Below are 17,690 nucleotides of genomic sequence, written 5' to 3'. Positions count from 1 at the left end.
CTGTATTGTTAAAGGAAAACACCACAGTTTTTCAATATTTTACTATGTTCTTACCTCAACTTAGACGAATGTATACATACCTATCTTTATTCAATGCGTGCACTTAATCTTTGTACAGCGCGTCGTGAATGTGTTAGCATTTATCCTAGCCCCATTCATTCCTTAGGATCCAAACAGGTTACAATACACTGTAAAAAAAATCCATAGAAATTACAGTGTTATTGCAGCTGGTTGCCGGTAACTTATCGTAGATTAAAATGTATGTTATTTACTGACAACATTTTGTTAAAAGTTAGATGAACATTAAACATTTACAAGTCTTTGTCTTTACAGAATAAAACTAAAATAACAGCATCAAGCAAAACATTCTGGGAAACAAAATCTGAAGCAAAAAACAGAAAAAGGTTGATGATGATTTCTGGTTCTTGTCACGGCCGGCTCGTTCTCGACCATAACATAAAATAGGTTCACACTTGCACAGGTGATTTCACTTGCAAGACAAATTTATTAAAGTAAAAATGAAACCATTACAAAGAATATAGTAAGGTCTAGGGACTTAAACAATACAAAATAATAATCCAAAAAGGTAAGGAATGTTGTTAAATGTGAAACGGAAGAAAATGCAGGAGTACAGATGACTTCTCTGGAGACTGCCATTCCTCAGAGAAAGTAACAAGAGATGCATCAGTCCATCATTTATTCGCTCCCCAATCAATCAATGTAGTCAGGCAACAGGGGTGTGCAATCAACCACACGCTTCCAAGAAATTCTGCCACCAGCAGGAAAGGAAAGGGAGCACAAGGTCGTAACACCTCCCTCCAAAAAAAAGATTTGGCAACAAATCTAAAAAAAAAGAAAGAGAATCAAACACCATCCAGAAGAACAAGACAGTAAATTAATTTAGATGTCCAGGAAGCGTCTTCACTCCACTTCATTCCTCAACACCTCTGGGCCCTAGAGATGAAGAAAACAAAGAGAAGAAAACACACAGAAGTCACGATGTTACACTCTAGAAAGAGTGTCGGCTATCACGTTGTCTTTTCCTCTAACATGCTTGATATCAAGATGGAAAGGCTGTAAAATAAGACTCCATCGCATGAGTCGTTGATTTCGATTCCTCATCCGATTTAGGAAAACCAAAGGATTGTGATCTGTATAAACTATGATTGGTGCTGCAATTGACCCCAAATATACCTCAAAATGTTGTACAGCCAACACTAGGGCGAGGGCTTCTTTCTCAATAGTCGAGTAAATTTGTTGATGCCAGTTAAACTTCTTTGAAAAATAACTAACAGGATGTTGAATCCCATTCAAATCTTCTTGCAAGAGCACTGCGCCTGCGCCACAAGCACTAGCATCGATTGCAAGACTAAACGGCTTTTCAAAATTTGGGGCTGTCAACACAGGAGCACGTGCCAATAGAGCTTTACAATTTTCAAAGGCCTGCTGACATATCTCAGACCACTGAAAAGTGATTTTTGGACTCAATAGATCGGTTAAAGGGGAAACTACACTAGCAAAGTTTTCACAAAAACTCCTATAGTATCCCACCATGCCGAGAAAACGGCGTAACTCACGACGAGTGGTGGGGACTGGGAAATCACAAATAGCTTCTACCTTAGTCCCAATAGGTTTCACACATCCATTTCCCACTACCTTACCTAAATATGTAACAGTCGCTTTACAGAATTCAGATTTCGCAAGGTTGATAGTAAGATTAGCATTAGCTAAGCGGGAAAAGAGTTCTTTTATCTGGTTAAGATGGTCAGACCAGGAGGAACTATATAGGACGACGTCATCAAGATACGCCTCGCATCCAGACATTCCATACAATACACGATTCACCAATCGTTGGAAAGTCGCCGGTGCATTACGAACCCCGAAAGGCATCACGGTGTATTGTAGAAAAGCATCAGGTGTAACGAAGGCAGATAATTCTTTTGCACGAGTAGTCAAAGGCACCTGCCAATACCCCTTTAAAAGGTCAAACTTACTTACGTATCGGGCAGAGCCGACATGATCAACACAATCATCAATACGAGGTAAGGGGAAACAGTCCGGTTTGGTTACAGCATTAAGTTTTCGATAATCGGTGCAGAATCGGTACGAGCCATCAGGTTTATTAACTAGAAGGCAAGGAGAACTCCACGAACTAAAACTAGACTCAGCCAAATTATGAGAAAGCAAATAATTCACTTCCTGCTTTAACAAGTCTCGTTTCACAGGATTAACCCTATAAGCGTTTTGTTTAACGGGACATGAAGTTCCGACATCGATATCATGTTCAATAACAGAAGTACGCCCAGGTACATCAAGAAAAAGAGAAGGGAATGACATCACTAACTCAATGATGTCATTCCTCTCCCTTTCTGCCAAATAAGAAAGATGAGCAGACAGATCAGTTAGAATCTCAGAGTTGTTAAGTCGTCCGTTTACTTTTTCTCGAGAGAGCAGATTCCCATCTTCATCAGCATTCTCTAAAGAAATACCACCCATACTACAGGAAAGAGGCTGTTGTTCTGGGTTAAAATAATCACAGGTGTTAACCAGACCAACAGAAATAGAAGGCACAGAATCTACATAAGGTTTCAACAGATTACTGTGACAAACTTGTACTTTTCTCCGGCGGTCAGGGGTATTCAACAAATAATTATTATTTGAAAGGCATTTAGTTACTCTGTAAGGTCCTATAAACTTAGCTTGAAATGGATTAGCAGGAAGAGGCAACAAAGCCAATACCTGGTCACCCACATTAAAGTTTCTCAGCTTAGCCTTCCTGTCAAAGATTTGTCGCATTTTTGTCTGGGTCTTACTCAGCTTCTTTTTAGCAATAGCTTGTGCTTCATAAAGTCTACACCGAAATCCACTTACATAGTCTAAAACACCGAAATCCACTTACAGATGTCCAAACACCAGCTCATTTGGGCTAAAACCAGTGCTTTCTTGGATTACCTCACGTATAGCCAGTAACATCCATGGCAGCCCTTCCTCCCAATCTGCATCAAGTTCCACACAATACGACCTTAAGAGAGACTTCAAGGTTTGATGAAACCTTTCAAGAGCTCCTTGACTCTGTGGATGATAAGCACTAGAAATATTGTGTTTTACTCCAAGCTGACGCAGGGCATTTGAAACCTGTTTCGACATAAAATTTGAACCTTGATCAGATTGAATAACTTTGGGAATTCCAAAGGTTGACATAAAATTTGTGAGGGCCTTCAGAATAGACTTTGTAGTAATTGATCTTAAAGGATAAGCAGCAGGATAACGGGTAGTCTGACACATAAGTGTAAGAAGATATTGATGACCAGTCTTAGACCGGGGCAGAGGACCAACACAGTCAATAATCAAATGCTCAAAAGGGGTGGAAACAACTGGAATAGGTTGCAATGGAGCAACAGGAACTTTTTGGTTTGGCTTGCCGGTAATCTGACATGTGTGACAGGTTTTCTTTCTTCTTAAGGATAAGACAGTCAGATATTTTATGGCCAGACTTTTTACAATAAAAGCAAACCATATCTCGTAAAGGAGCAGGCTTACTAAAATTTTCAACAACTGTCGCCTTAGCGTTCCTACTCATCACAGGAGACTTTGTCTTAACCTGAGAGGAAAACTTACTCGTGTCATTCTTAAAACTGACCAAATTAAATGACCCCCGATGAGTTAACACAAATTCATCAGCCATTACGGCAGCTTCAGAAAGTTTATTCACTTTGTGTTCAGTGATATGTACAGCTACAGCATGAGGAACACAATGTTTAAACTCTTCTAAGAGCACTAGTTCTCTTAACTGCTCTTTAGTTGTAATTTTCATAGAAGTACACCAATGATCAAAAAGATCTTCCTTTTCCCTTGCAAATTCAACATAAGTGCTTTCAACAGTCTTATTATAATTCCTGAATTTTTGGCGATATGCCTCAGGCACAAGTTCATAAGCATGTAACACAGCAGATTTCACAGTTTCATACTCACCACTCTGTTCCAGTGAGAGAGCAGAATAAACTTCCTGGGCTTTACCTGTGAAAACACACTGTAATAATAAAGTCCAAAACTTTTTCGGCCACTTCAAAGACAAGGCAACTCGCTCAAAATGATAGAAATATTTTTCTATTGCCTTCTCAGAAAATGGCGGAACTAATCTTACATTTTTATGAACATCAAACACAGGTTCATGTGGTTCCCTCGGCTGATGTCGTTCACCGAGAGGCACATCAACTCGCGAAGCTTCCACTCGTTTTACTGACAACTCTAACTCCAACTTCTTTAACTGAAATGCTCTTTCATCCCGTTCTCTTTCCAACTCAATTTCCAGTTTTCGCACAGCTAACTGTTGATCTAATTCTCTCGCAGCGAATTCTCTCTCTACCTCTCTCTCTTTAGCAGCGCGATCCTCACGCTCAGCGCGGATTTTCGCAGCATCTAAATATAACTGTTTCTCTTGCAATGACATATCTGGAAATTTCCGCTCACTTTCACTATCAAGCTCAGAAGGATGAAACGTAACCGATTCACTAGGAACAATAACCTCAGCTCTTACCTCAAAAACTCCTTTATCAACGAGTGATTGTTTCAAAGTAGTCACAAGCGTTTCCTTCATCCTCTTATCTTGAGTAGTAAGATCGATACTGAAGCGTTCGGCGATTTTCACCAGTTGCTTCTTTGTACAGCTCTCGAGTAAAGTTTCTGAAGGACAAGCGAAGAAATCATCGAGCACCGAAGACATTTTGTTCGTAAATACACTTACTACAACACAAACAAAACAGCTCACGCACGTGAGACGCCGTTTACTAGAAATACAATTCCCATCAGCCACTGCTTCAAAAAGAAACTACGCACTGACGTAACTGCACTATTGCGTAACCTACTTTTAGTAAATTCCCACAGACTTACCACAAGTCAAAAACACATTGTAGGCACAAAAAGACGAAAGCGCTTTATCAGCTACTCACAAGAGCAAAATTTACGAATTTTGTCAAATGGATTTACCTTCATAATGCGAGAAACTCCAGCTCCTAACTTACGGGGAAAAACTAACTAATTCCTACCTAGTCTTCAAGGGTGTACCAGGCTCGAGGCGACATTAAACGCTGAACTCTGTGACGATCAGTGAAACTGAAAGTCCGAAAGCGTACCCCCTACAGAGAGTTAAATCTCCACCCAGGATAACCCTTAAAAACAAAAAAGGCAAAATAATAAAAAAAACAACAAACAGTGTTCCGTTGGAAGGATTGCATACACAACCCAGCTGGATACACTCTTACTAACCGGAGTTCTCTCATAAAAGGTAACCATTCACAAAAATTAATCACATAACATTACTCACCAACATTCCTATACCAAAGGATCGCGGACGAGACCCCAATTCATGTCACGGCCGGCTCGTTCTCGACCGTAACACAAAATAGGTTCACACTTGCACAGATGATTTCGCTTGCAAGACAAATTTATTAAAGTAAAAATGAAACCATTACAAAGAATATAGTAATGTCTAGGGGTTTAAACAATACAAAATAATAATCCAAAAAGGTAAGGAATGTTGTTAAATGTGAAACAGAAGAAAATGCAGGAGTACAGATGACTTCTCTGGAGACTACCATTCCCCAGAGAAAGTAACAAGCAATGCCTCAGTCCATCATTTATTTGCTCCCCAATCAGACAATGTAGTCAGGCAACAGGGGTGTGCAATCAACCACACGCTTCCAAGAGATTCTGCCACCAGCAGGAAAGGAAAGGGAGCACAAGGTCGTAACACCTCCCTCCAAAAAAAAGATTCGGCAACGAATCTAAAAAAAAAGAAAGAGAATCAAACACCATCCAGAAGAACAAGACAGTAAATTAATTTAGATGTCCAGGAAGCGTCTTCACTCCACTTAAAAGCTTTGCATGAGGCTGTTTTTGTATGGTTTTAATCTGTAAATATAAAGACTTGTTAATATTTCAAATTTATTTAACTTTGAACAAACTCTTGCCAGTAAATAACATAAATTTAAATCTACGGTAAGTTACCGCCAACCAGCTGCAAATAGCACTGTAATTTCTATGGATTTTTTTACAGTGTATAGTTCTCATTTTTTATCTGATTAAAAATCACCAATTTATTTTGTGCCACCATACTTACTCGTGTAACTACTCATGTAACAGTCTTTAAATAGAGAAAACATGGACGTGTTTGGTGGCTTCTAAATTCATTCCTGTTTGGATCCTAAGGAATGAATGGGGCTAGGCTAAATGCTAACACACTCACAACGCGCTGTACAAAGATTAAGTGCACACATTTAAAAAAGTTAGGTATGTATTCATTCGTCTAAGTTGAGGTAAGAACATAGTAAAGTATTGAAAATGGCGGTGTTTTCCTTTAACAATACAGCACAAATTATTTTGCGGACATCAACAAACTATGCCAGCCTTGTTACTGTTGACTAAAAATTTGTAGGTTGTAAAAATGTGAGTGCAAAGTTTGGTAAGCAGCATATGCTTAATCACAATCATAAAGTGTCCTTGAAAAATAGGTCCCTGACCCCAAATAGTTTGAGACCCTCTGCTATAGACCATCCAGCATCATGAAGTGCTTTAATGCAGACTCTTTCCTTTTCCAACGTTTCATCATTTTGAACAGGAGTGAGCGATGTGAAATTGAATTCATATTTTTATTGAATTCCTGATGTCTCTCAGAAGTGAATCAAGCGTATTATTCAACCATTAAAACATATTTTGCTATTAAGGACTCCGAGTGAATAACTGTAATTGGGCATCTGAATAAAACGTAATCAAGTGCTTTACAATTTTTTTAGCTTTCTTGTCAAACAGGAAATTGATGGATAACAACAAATATATTTTAGCATTAGAAATACTACTGTGACTAAAAAGCGTATACGTGCCATTACAGAAACACAAACAAATGATTTTTCATCAATACTGTTAGTTTAGGGCAAACCTAATTGAGTGCCGGTCTAATAAATTTGTTAAGCGCTGTATATTTATTTAGAAGGATGATGTCATTTCTGTACATACATTAGCAGTTATGGGTGTGATTTATTTTAGCACACATGCAAGGAAAATGATTAAAAGTGATGAGCTCCTTTATGTTGCTTTATCATATGTCATTTCAGAGGAGCTGTGCAGTGTTTCACCATGCAGAAAACTCTCATCTCTCCGGGTTTGTGTGTGAAGGACGGATGATGATGGAATTGCTATTAGGTTTGTGATATTGCATGAAATGTGAGGGCTGGTTAGCGGGATGGGATCAAGTGATGAATGCAAACAGAACACTTCAATTTAATTCTAGTCCATGACTGGGTACACATTGGAGAAAGATAGGAAAGGGATAGTATTATAAAAATAATGCTGCTAAAAGGGTTCTTGGTAGTGATTTCATAGAAGCATTTTTCTTACATTTGGTATCAATATGTACCTCCTCTGAGGTACTTAAATGAACTGCTTACTGTAGGTGTAACTGAGTACTTTTTAAAAGGGTCCCAATGAAAGCTAGAGACCATTTTTTCTGACAGTGAATGTTAAAGGTGCTTGGAACTGAGAAAGAAACCTTTGTTTGTGTCAGTTTTAAAATCTATCGACAGCCTTGTTAATGGACATTGCACATTTTTATTACTGTGGTAAATTAAAAAAGTGCTGTGTATGGAAAGGTTTGAGTCTGCTTACTGCTTGCAAGCTGACTGAACTGGGACATCTGGGCAAACGTGTGGATGAAAGTGTCAAGAATGGATGATGAGGAAAAGAAAATGCTGAAGTTTCCAATGGGCAGTTTTCCTGAGATTGCCTTTAAATCTCTCTCTCTCTCTCTCTCTCTCTCTCTCTCTCTCTCTCTCTCTCTCTCTCTCTCTCTCTCTCTCTCTCTCTCTCTCTCTTTCTCAAAATCTGTCATGTGCTCTAATTACTATTACCTGGAATCCAATGTGACTCTGAGCTGATAGATGGAGGTAATTTGAGACAGACCCATAGATGACCTCATTGCCATGATGCATCTACAGAACAGCCAAATTACCACCCATCCAGCCTGGTCTCACTGTTTATATTAATACGTAACTTTCAAAAACACAAAACGTGTTTTGTTGTACATTTAAATAGATGCTAAAACATACAGTGTATATGTATTTGCAACATTTAAGCATACACTGTAAAAAATTTGCTGTAATTTTGCAGCTGGTTGCCAGTAACTTACTGTAGAAGATAAAGTCTAAAAATGTTTCATGTTCATTTAACTTTGAACAAAATGTTGCCAGTAAATAACATAAATGTAAAATCTACGGTAAGTTACTGGCAGCTAGTTGCCAGTAATACACAGTAATACTGTAATTTCTACATTTTTACAGTGTATTATTACATTTTCACAGCTAGAAAATGTAAAACTTTCATACCATAAAGATTGCTGTATTTCCCTTTAAAGTGAAAGGCTTGTCATGTATGCAACGCATACTTGAAATGTGACCTTTGCATTTAACCAATGCCAGTTAGTAGTCATGAACACACACAGACACCCAGAGCAGTGGACAGCTTTCCCAGCACCCAGGGAGCAATTCGGGTAAGGTGTCTTGCTCAAGGGCACCACAGTCGGAATTTGCCAGCCTCAAACCAGCAACTCTCGGCTTACGAGCCCAACCCTACCCTAACCCTACCCAAACCCTTTTTATACCAAAATAATTGAATGTATTCTTTTTATATTATGCAATGTAATGGATAGAAATAGTAACAATATAGCATTTAAGCCCCTAATACAATCCTACCCCAAAACATTTTTTTAATCATGTACTGTTAGAAATGAAAAGCCAGACAAGTGTCAAGGGGATCGCACACCGGTCGCGCAGCTCAGCGCCGCGTCGCGCCTAGGAGAACTGGGAGGTATTGTAAACCGGAAGTGCACATTAAATAGCGCGAGCTTCGTCAGATAGCGTCTACTTCAAAATGCAAAATATACGTTAGCAGCCAATGTTAATCGTTAATGATGTGGGACAAATATGATGTTATTTAATGTTAAACTGTGTGAGTGGCGCTGTGTGGCGCGACAGGGATTTGAACAACTTCCTGAGTCACAGCTGGGTGGCGCGGACAGGCGCCACCTGTTGGCGCCGGTGTGCGTACACTCATAGAAAACAATGTGTTACATTTTTTTAGAACGGCACGGCGCTGAGCTGCGCGGCTGGTGTGCGATCACCTTAATTTTCCCGGTCCTCCCTATGGCCAATCCGGCCCTGTCTTTATTTGTTCTCTTTTTATCAGAGTCATTCTACAGAAACGTCCACTTTCGGTATGGCAAGATGTCTTAAAATTGCTTTCATTTTTTAACATTTAAACTTAGACCACATTATTAGATTACTCTTTGACTATATGAGTACACATAAATGACAGCTTAATGATTTTTTTGTGTGTGTGTGCATGTACTTAAAGACTGCATACACCATTTTTTGTCACTGGTGTTACCTTACTTCTTTAGCAATATTAAAGGTGTTTATGAAATATAATTTTTTATTTTTTCAGCTTTAAAGCTTAATTCTCAAGTGTAGCAGAATTCAATAAATTTAAAATGATCATCATGTCACATGCGAAAGATTTCATTTAATGTGAAAGAAAAAAAACACAGTAACACCAGTGACACAACAACCACTCAGCGCCTTTAAACCTTAGAGGTCTTCTTTGTTGCCTTTGTTTCCTGTCCCGAACGCCGCCTTTTAAACATCTGGACACCACTTCTTCCTATCCATTGTTCCTCTTTTGTTGCTTTAGGATCACCTGAAATGGAAACATCCAAAAAATTATTAATCATACGATCACATTTTTATATTTAAATTTAGGTGCCTATGGCAAACATGAACAATCGTGTATATTGGATAGATAATCAAAAAGTGGACCCACAAAGCATACAGTACTTTATGTAAGCATATAAAACATCTGGTCTACTGTGTTGTTGCATTCCTGAATGTCTGGCTGTGCATTATAAACAGAGTTAATTCTTCTTTGCATCCTCAGCTATACTTAAAATGAGTGCTATAGGAGGAATTAATGCAAATGTCTTGAAAATTATACATTTTATTGTTAAAGATATCTAAAGATAACAGTCACCCACTTGCTTACCACCAAACTGTGTTGAACAAGTGCTTGCTTCAGTGTTCGTGTAATCGAGTAAAGTATAACCTTATTTACACAGCACTTTGGTCCCAGAAAATATCCATAAAATTGGCAGACAGGCATTTGTGTGAACGCAAACATGTGCTGCAGATGTTCTGGGATTGTTCCAGGAAAGAGGACCTAGTACAATTACCGTAACATACCTGGAAAGCCCTCTTTGTGAATGAGATGCAGAAACAATGGCGTAGTTTTTAAGTTATGGTTCAGCTCTTTAAAACAAGGGTTTTACAAAGGTTGGCAAACTGTACTGAAGCAGAGATCATGGAGCTCGTCACTATCCACGCTGAAGCAGAGATAATTTAGCAGCATAACAGTTCTAGCGTGTCAGGCGCTCACATGAGCTTATATTAAACAAAATACATGTGCGCCATCGCAACAAGATATACCGTTCAGCTCTATAAAACGGGGGTTTAAATGAACATTTACATTCACGATGAGAAATGTCTGCAAACTGGACTAGGACAGAGTTCAGGGAGTTTCAAATATCCACTTTGAAATTGGGTTAATTCATGTGCATACTAGAACAGCGCATCACTTACTCCATTATAGTCTTATCATAAACAAAAATGCAGTCTTCTGCCGAGAGAAATAACCAATAATAACAAACCTTCAGACACTGTGGATAAAACCTATCAAGTGCAGGACTTTAAACACATCATGTGTCTTTACGGCATAAACACAGATTCCGGAAAATCATTGACAGTGTGAATGAACCAAAAATCAAATGGTCCTGGACCAAGTTTAAGTATAATATGAATGGGCCCTTCTTCAATGTATTGTGTCTAACAGATACCAAGTAGCAAAGTTTGTCTCACCTGTGGGCCACAACACTTAGTTCTGTCCTAGTATACGCCTTAGTCCTCGGTCTAGATCTCACCCAAACACTGTAAACGGAGCAGAACAGAAATGTTAATTTGTAAGTAGAAATGATAAGTGGACCCAGATTTGTTCCAGAATGTATTAAATGAAATTAACATGGTCTGCTTTGTCTAAGATAAAGGATAAAATGCACCGTTAAATAAAAGACATTTTAAAAGGGTTGAGTTGTCTGAACCAAGTCATCTTGTTGCTTTGACGTCTTTGTTTAAGTTTATCTTTACCCTTCTGATTGTTAACAGCACACATGATCAGTAATGTTCAATTATCACTTTATGCATTACTTCATTATTTTATTAATGTTAAACACACCTTCAGGATCGTCAGTGTACTTAAATAGATAAGACTGAGCAGTGTTGATTTACCACCAGGGATTTTGATCTGTAACTGAATTCAGTCAAAGCAACAAGATGACTGTCTGATGACTCGAATGAGTTAAAGGATTACTCCTCCCACCAAAATGAAAATTGACTGATTATTTACCATCATGTCATCCAAGAAGTTATCTATTACTTTTTTAACAGAACACAATCAGAGTTATATTAAATAATTTCCTGGTTCTTTACATTTATATATTGTATTTATATTTTTGCTTTATAATGGCATTGACTGGGATCAACGCTTTTCAAAGCTCAAAAGTATATCCATCCATCACTAAAGTAATCCATATATCACCCAATGGATTAATAAATGTCTTCAGAAGCGAAACCATACGTTTGTGAGAAAAACTTCACATTTATAGCTTTTTGTGATAGAGACAAGACATTTACAAAGTTAAAAAGACAATTTAAATATGGCGGCACATGTTATCGCATTGGATGTTATGTATCTCATGACTAGTCGTAATATGAATTGTGATGAAACACAGAGACACGTGAGAAACAATGCGATTGAGTTGTTGTAGTCTGTTTACATTACATATGCATCGTAACTCGCTTAAAGCTTAAAATATAAAGTTTTTCTCACAAGCCTATCATTTCGCATCAGAAGACCCACTGGGTTATATATGGATCACCCCAACGATGGATGGATGCACCCCCGGAACTTCAAAACACTGATGCCCAGTCAATGCCATTATCAAGCATTGAAGAACCAGGACCAGTGGCGGACTCATCCCAACATGTATGTAGCCCGTCATGTGTGTGGTTCGTCATTTGAAAATATGTGTTAGGCCTATCGCATAAACCCATGTGAATCACGTGGTGTCATGTCAAAATAAGTGACCGCTGCACACACGTCTGAATGGTTCATGATAAAAGATACCTGCATTATCTCATGCGTAATCAGAGTTTAATGTTAAGTGAATGTGTTGTGTGTATTTTGTGAACGTGAGCATCTCTTTTATCATACACGGTTTTGACGCGTGTGCAGCAGGCACTTCCCTTGACAAGACACGTGATGCACATGGTTTACACGACGCAACAAACACATATTTTTGAAAACACGAGCAACACACATGACACTCTGAACACTTATTTTGAATTCGCACCCCTCAGAAGAGCAGTCACGAGCCGCCACTGGCCAGGACAGTATTTAATATAACTCTAATTGTGTTTGGCCAAAGAAAGAAAGACAAACATCTTGGATGACATGGGGTTGAGTAAATAATCCTTCAAAGCTAAAAGTTTATATAAAAATTATAATTGTATCATTTACTCACCTTCATGTTGTTATAAACTTGCCAGAAATTCTTTAATCTGATAAATGATGTCAATCATACAGTTGATGGTACCCATTGACTTCCATAATAGGAAAAATAAATTTTATTGAAGTAAATGAGCAGCTGTGTACTTAACATCATTTATCAAAATATCTTGTGTTGTGTATATCACAATAAATAAACTCATGCCGGTTAAGAACATAAACAGGGCCTGTCTGATCACTAAAGCACAATGAAAGACATGTAAAGCTATCTTACCTTGAAATAAAATTTGACACAGACTACTGAAAATCTAATGAATGAAAAAGACAAAAAATAATATATTATGCACAAACGTTAAAAACAACATTGCCGTATAGTGCTTAGTATAATGTGTTTTAAATAAGTAAATTCAACTTACATTATTTGTATAGTATATATCAGTACAGTGACATGCACAAGTTTGGGCACCCCTGGTAAAAAAATTCTGTTAATGTAAACATTTAAGCGAGGGGAAGATGAAATGATCTCCAAAAGGCATAAAGTTAAACATGAAACGCACATGATTACCACTGTATGTAGTCCAGTGCTGGCATTGTCTGAAGTCCTTGCAAGGGCCGATGTCATCTTTCCATTTGTGTTAGGTCATCTGACAGAGGCAGGATCCAGACTGCAGCTCACATAATTGCTAGTAGAAATAGAAAAGCAAATTGAGAAAATTTGCATGACTGCTGTTCATAGCTTTTTAGGTAGTGGATAGTTGTGATTTTTAAGTTATTTATAACCTGAGGCAAAGGTTAGTGAATGCAATTATGTGTATGCTAGACTTAGAGCTGTTGCGTTTGGTCGATTGAATCGGCGGTGTCAATTTCAACGTCAATAATTAGTCAACATAAATATTGTGTCATCACAACAAAAATATAGCCTTTTCCCCTTTGACATGGCAGATTTAAATGCAGATTCACATTCACAATGAGAAATATCTGCAGACTGGACTGAAGAAGAAATCAGGGAGTCACTATCAGCTATGAACATTCACCAGCATAACAAAACAGCGTGTAACGCAGTGCTTCCAAATCCTGGTCCTCGAGCACCCCCTCCCAAAAACTTATTTAAAACACCTGATTCAAGTTATCAGCCTCTTTCCAAAATGGTAAACATGTCTCCCTAACAAGCTGATGAGTTAAATAAGGAGACATCTAAAACTTTTTGGGAGGGGGTGCTCGAGGACCAGGATTGGGAAGCACTGGTGTAACGCACTCCTTTATGATCTTATCATAAACAAAAAAATACACGTGTGGTTTCTCGAGAGAGAAATCACGGATAAGCAAACTACAGATGCTACAAAAAAAACCTACCAAGTGCAAGACTTTAAATATGTCATGTCTTTATGGCATGTGTGTGAAAGCACAAACAAATTCAGAAAACTATTGGCAGCGTGAATTAACCAAAATCAAATAATCCCGAACAACTCCCGGATGTGTTTTCTGTATTTTTTCCATAATGTGTGTGTGAAAAGGGCTACAGACATTAACCATTCATTGAAAGCAAGTTGTCCATTGAACCTTAAATGTCCTTGTCAGTATCGGGAAAGCGGTCCTGAAACAAATATCCTTGTCATAAGAGATGTACGGCGTACTGTCTCGACTAAACATATGGAGTCCTTCTTTAGGATCTCTGACTGCCGCACTCTGATGTTGTTCACCTGGCGTGTAACACAACAACCCAAATTGTCTTCATTATCCCAGGCACCTGCACAGAAACATTGAGAACACAAGCTCCAGGGAAGCAGTAAGTGTGCGTCTTACCTACACCTGATGTAGCGTGTACATGCCGGGCGATGGAGGCCCCGGTGATCCCAACATAGCATCCGGTCTCATGAAGAGGGAGCAGTTATAAGTGGTTATCTCCAAAGCCTGAGGCAATGTGGGGGGAGAAGTGCTGGCTCGTGTCTTCCACTGTCGGTTTGCTGGCATTGGAGAGAATCTCATCTGGATAGGCCGCATCCTAGATGTACATGCCCTGCACAGAGAAACAGATGGCTTAGAGGTGGCATGTCCTTTCTCCGATAAAACTAATATGACAGTATGGTTAAGATTAAAAACACTTAGGGTTAAAGTCAAATAATAAAAATGTCTGTAACAGCTGGTTAAAAACAACTTACAGCAAATGATGTTGTGATCTGTTTTGCAAAGACATAAAACATAACAATTGAATATTACAGATTTACATAAAAGATTTCCAGTTACACCCACTAAAATGTCTTGAGGTGTCTGTCAGTGAAATACTTACACAGCAGTGCCAATGACCTGTTTACACACAAGAAGAGAAGAAACATATATAAGGAAAATATTAGCTGAGGGAAATATTAGCTAAGGAAAAAGGCAAGAAATGTATTCAGTCATTTCCAGCCCTTGATGTGTTTAAAATACACAGTATGGCAAATGACTATGATATGAAACACCTGTTCATTAAATCACTGTACATTTCATTCATCTGACATACAATAACGTAAATCAGATTGCACTGTGCATAACAAAATGGTTGTCAAAGTATCTAAACTAACTTACATAAACATCTTGTTTGTTTTGCTTTTAAATTTGCTGCCATTGTAAGCACTCAAACTATCATACAGATCATAATAATACACTTTATACAGTAACTAAAACTGCTTGATGATTTAAACTTGATCATTTAAACACCAAACAAACACTCATAAAGAAATTAAACAACCAAAATTACTATGTTATTGAACTCAATTATATAATCATCGATACTCATCTTCGTATTTTTCCTAAAATTTAAATTACCTCAGAATACTTCCAACTGCTGTTCAGAAAAGCAATGGCCATCTGCCTATATTAAGTGCATCGTTATATAGCAACAAAAACACAATACTGAACAAGTGAAAGGGTATTTAGATTGATTTCAAGTACCACATTTTGTCATAGTATAAAAAACTAGACGATAAATGACATTTGTGTCCTCAACGTTAACATTACCTCTAGTCGGTCAGACTATACATAACAACAAACTGACACGTATTGCTTCACAGAAACATTTTAGAACAACAAAAATTAATGGAAATTATAATAATACACAAACATTTTAGCAAAAATGCCTCAAGTCTGAATAGCGCTGCAAGTACTACAAATGTTACTAACTATGACTTTATTTGCTGTGCTGTAGTAGACGGAGTGCCTTATACTAACTTTTAAGAGTCACAGACATTTAATATAAGATTTTTGTCGAAAACTTACCTGAACCACGGACCTTTGCGAAGCCAGCTCCCGCACTTTTTCCTTGTTCATGGCAAGACGAAGTCACTGGTGTTACTGATCTTCACTGGTGTTACCCATAAGGAATGTAACACCAGTGACAGTAACACCAATGACCATTTTACAAAATTACTGCTGCAAACTATCAAACCACATGTTGTCAATCATTGAATACTCACTAAATTAAGTAGTTTAATCCATTTGTATTCTAGTTTTTTGCAATTCCCAAACAATAAAGGAGGTCATACCATTGACTTAAGCTAAAATCTTCATATGAAATCATGAGATAAATGAGAAGATTTCTGATAACTGAAAACAGACAGTGGGCTTCTCTTCATAGATCTCCAGGAAAGTGAAAGAAGGAAGTCAAGTGATGTCATCAGTGTGATTTTTATTTAAAAATAAGAGCCAAAAATAAAGGGACCACTACTTTCATTATATATTTTATAATATTTATTTAGCATTTTGTTTTTTAATGTAGTCTACATCAAGTTATGGACACAATATTGTATTTTAAATGGAAGAAAACACTGTTTTTGATCTCAAAATAAAGCATTTGCGCTCTGTACATGACTGTGGGGACCAGCACTTCTGTGGTGCTTGGAATTCTAATTAATTAATAAAAATCAAATTCAGAATGATGATCAAAACATACACAGAGTTTGAACTGTTTGACCTAAGGGGTTGCTTCTGGGTTTTATAAGTTAGGTAAGAGGGCCACCTGGTGGATAATAGCAGAAATATGGATTGCTGGACAAACTCGTCATTGGCAGAGAAAAGGCGTTTTCACTTAATTGACGAGTTAACTCGTCAATGGCGGGAAAAACGTTAATGTATTAGTCCTGTCAACACATCGATATTATATATTTCAGTGTGTATGAAAATGTAAGTACATGTATGGGTGGTATAACGACACTTTACTTAAAATACACACAAAAGATCACTTTGATCAAATTTTATCCTGACCGAATCAATGGAACTGCATGTATGAATGGCTTTTATTTGGAAGAAGCAGTGTCATTTAGCCACATCAACCACAATATCTTGATGTCAAGCTTATTTTTTTCTCACTGGATTCAGCTTTAACCATCAATAACAAAAAAAGTTGGTAATTCCAATCGGTTATCTTTTTTAGAAAATGTATTTATATAATGAGTTGAGCACAGCAACTGGAATTAACAGTATATCTCACAGTCAGCAAAAAAATGCTTCTTGCCTGTCCTTTCAAAAAGTACACTTTTGCATCTAAAGAGTTTCAATAAGTACCTCAGAGGTACATATTGGTGCCAAATGTATACATATCTGTACCCAAATGGTACATATTAGGATTTTTAAAGGGTACTGCCTCAGTGACAACAATTTTTTACAATTTCTTCTGACTGTGTAGCCCAAAGGGGTAGCAAAATGCATTTTCATCTTAATCGGCGACCAATTTGTCCCAAGACTTTATGTACAGACACACTGGTTTTAAAAAGTTATACAAATATAGAAACAACAAAAACAGATGCCCGTTTAAATATGAATGTATAATGATTGTGTAACTCCACCTTTATTATTACACTGAACAAAATTATAAACCCAACACTTTTGTTTTTGCCCCATTTTTCATGAGCTAAACTACAGATCTAAGACTTTTTCTTTATATACAAAAAGCCCATTTCTCTCAAATCTATGTTTACACGTGGGTGTTTATTTTCATAAACGGACATTTCAACTTCTCCGGTTTCAAAAATAATATCGTGCACACATGTCAGTTT

This window comes from Misgurnus anguillicaudatus, chromosome 5, assembly GCF_027580225.2.
Source record: "Misgurnus anguillicaudatus chromosome 5, ASM2758022v2, whole genome shotgun sequence".
In the NCBI taxonomy this organism is placed as follows: Eukaryota; Metazoa; Chordata; class Actinopteri; order Cypriniformes; family Cobitidae; genus Misgurnus; species Misgurnus anguillicaudatus.
This window is presented reverse-complemented; position numbering follows the sequence as displayed.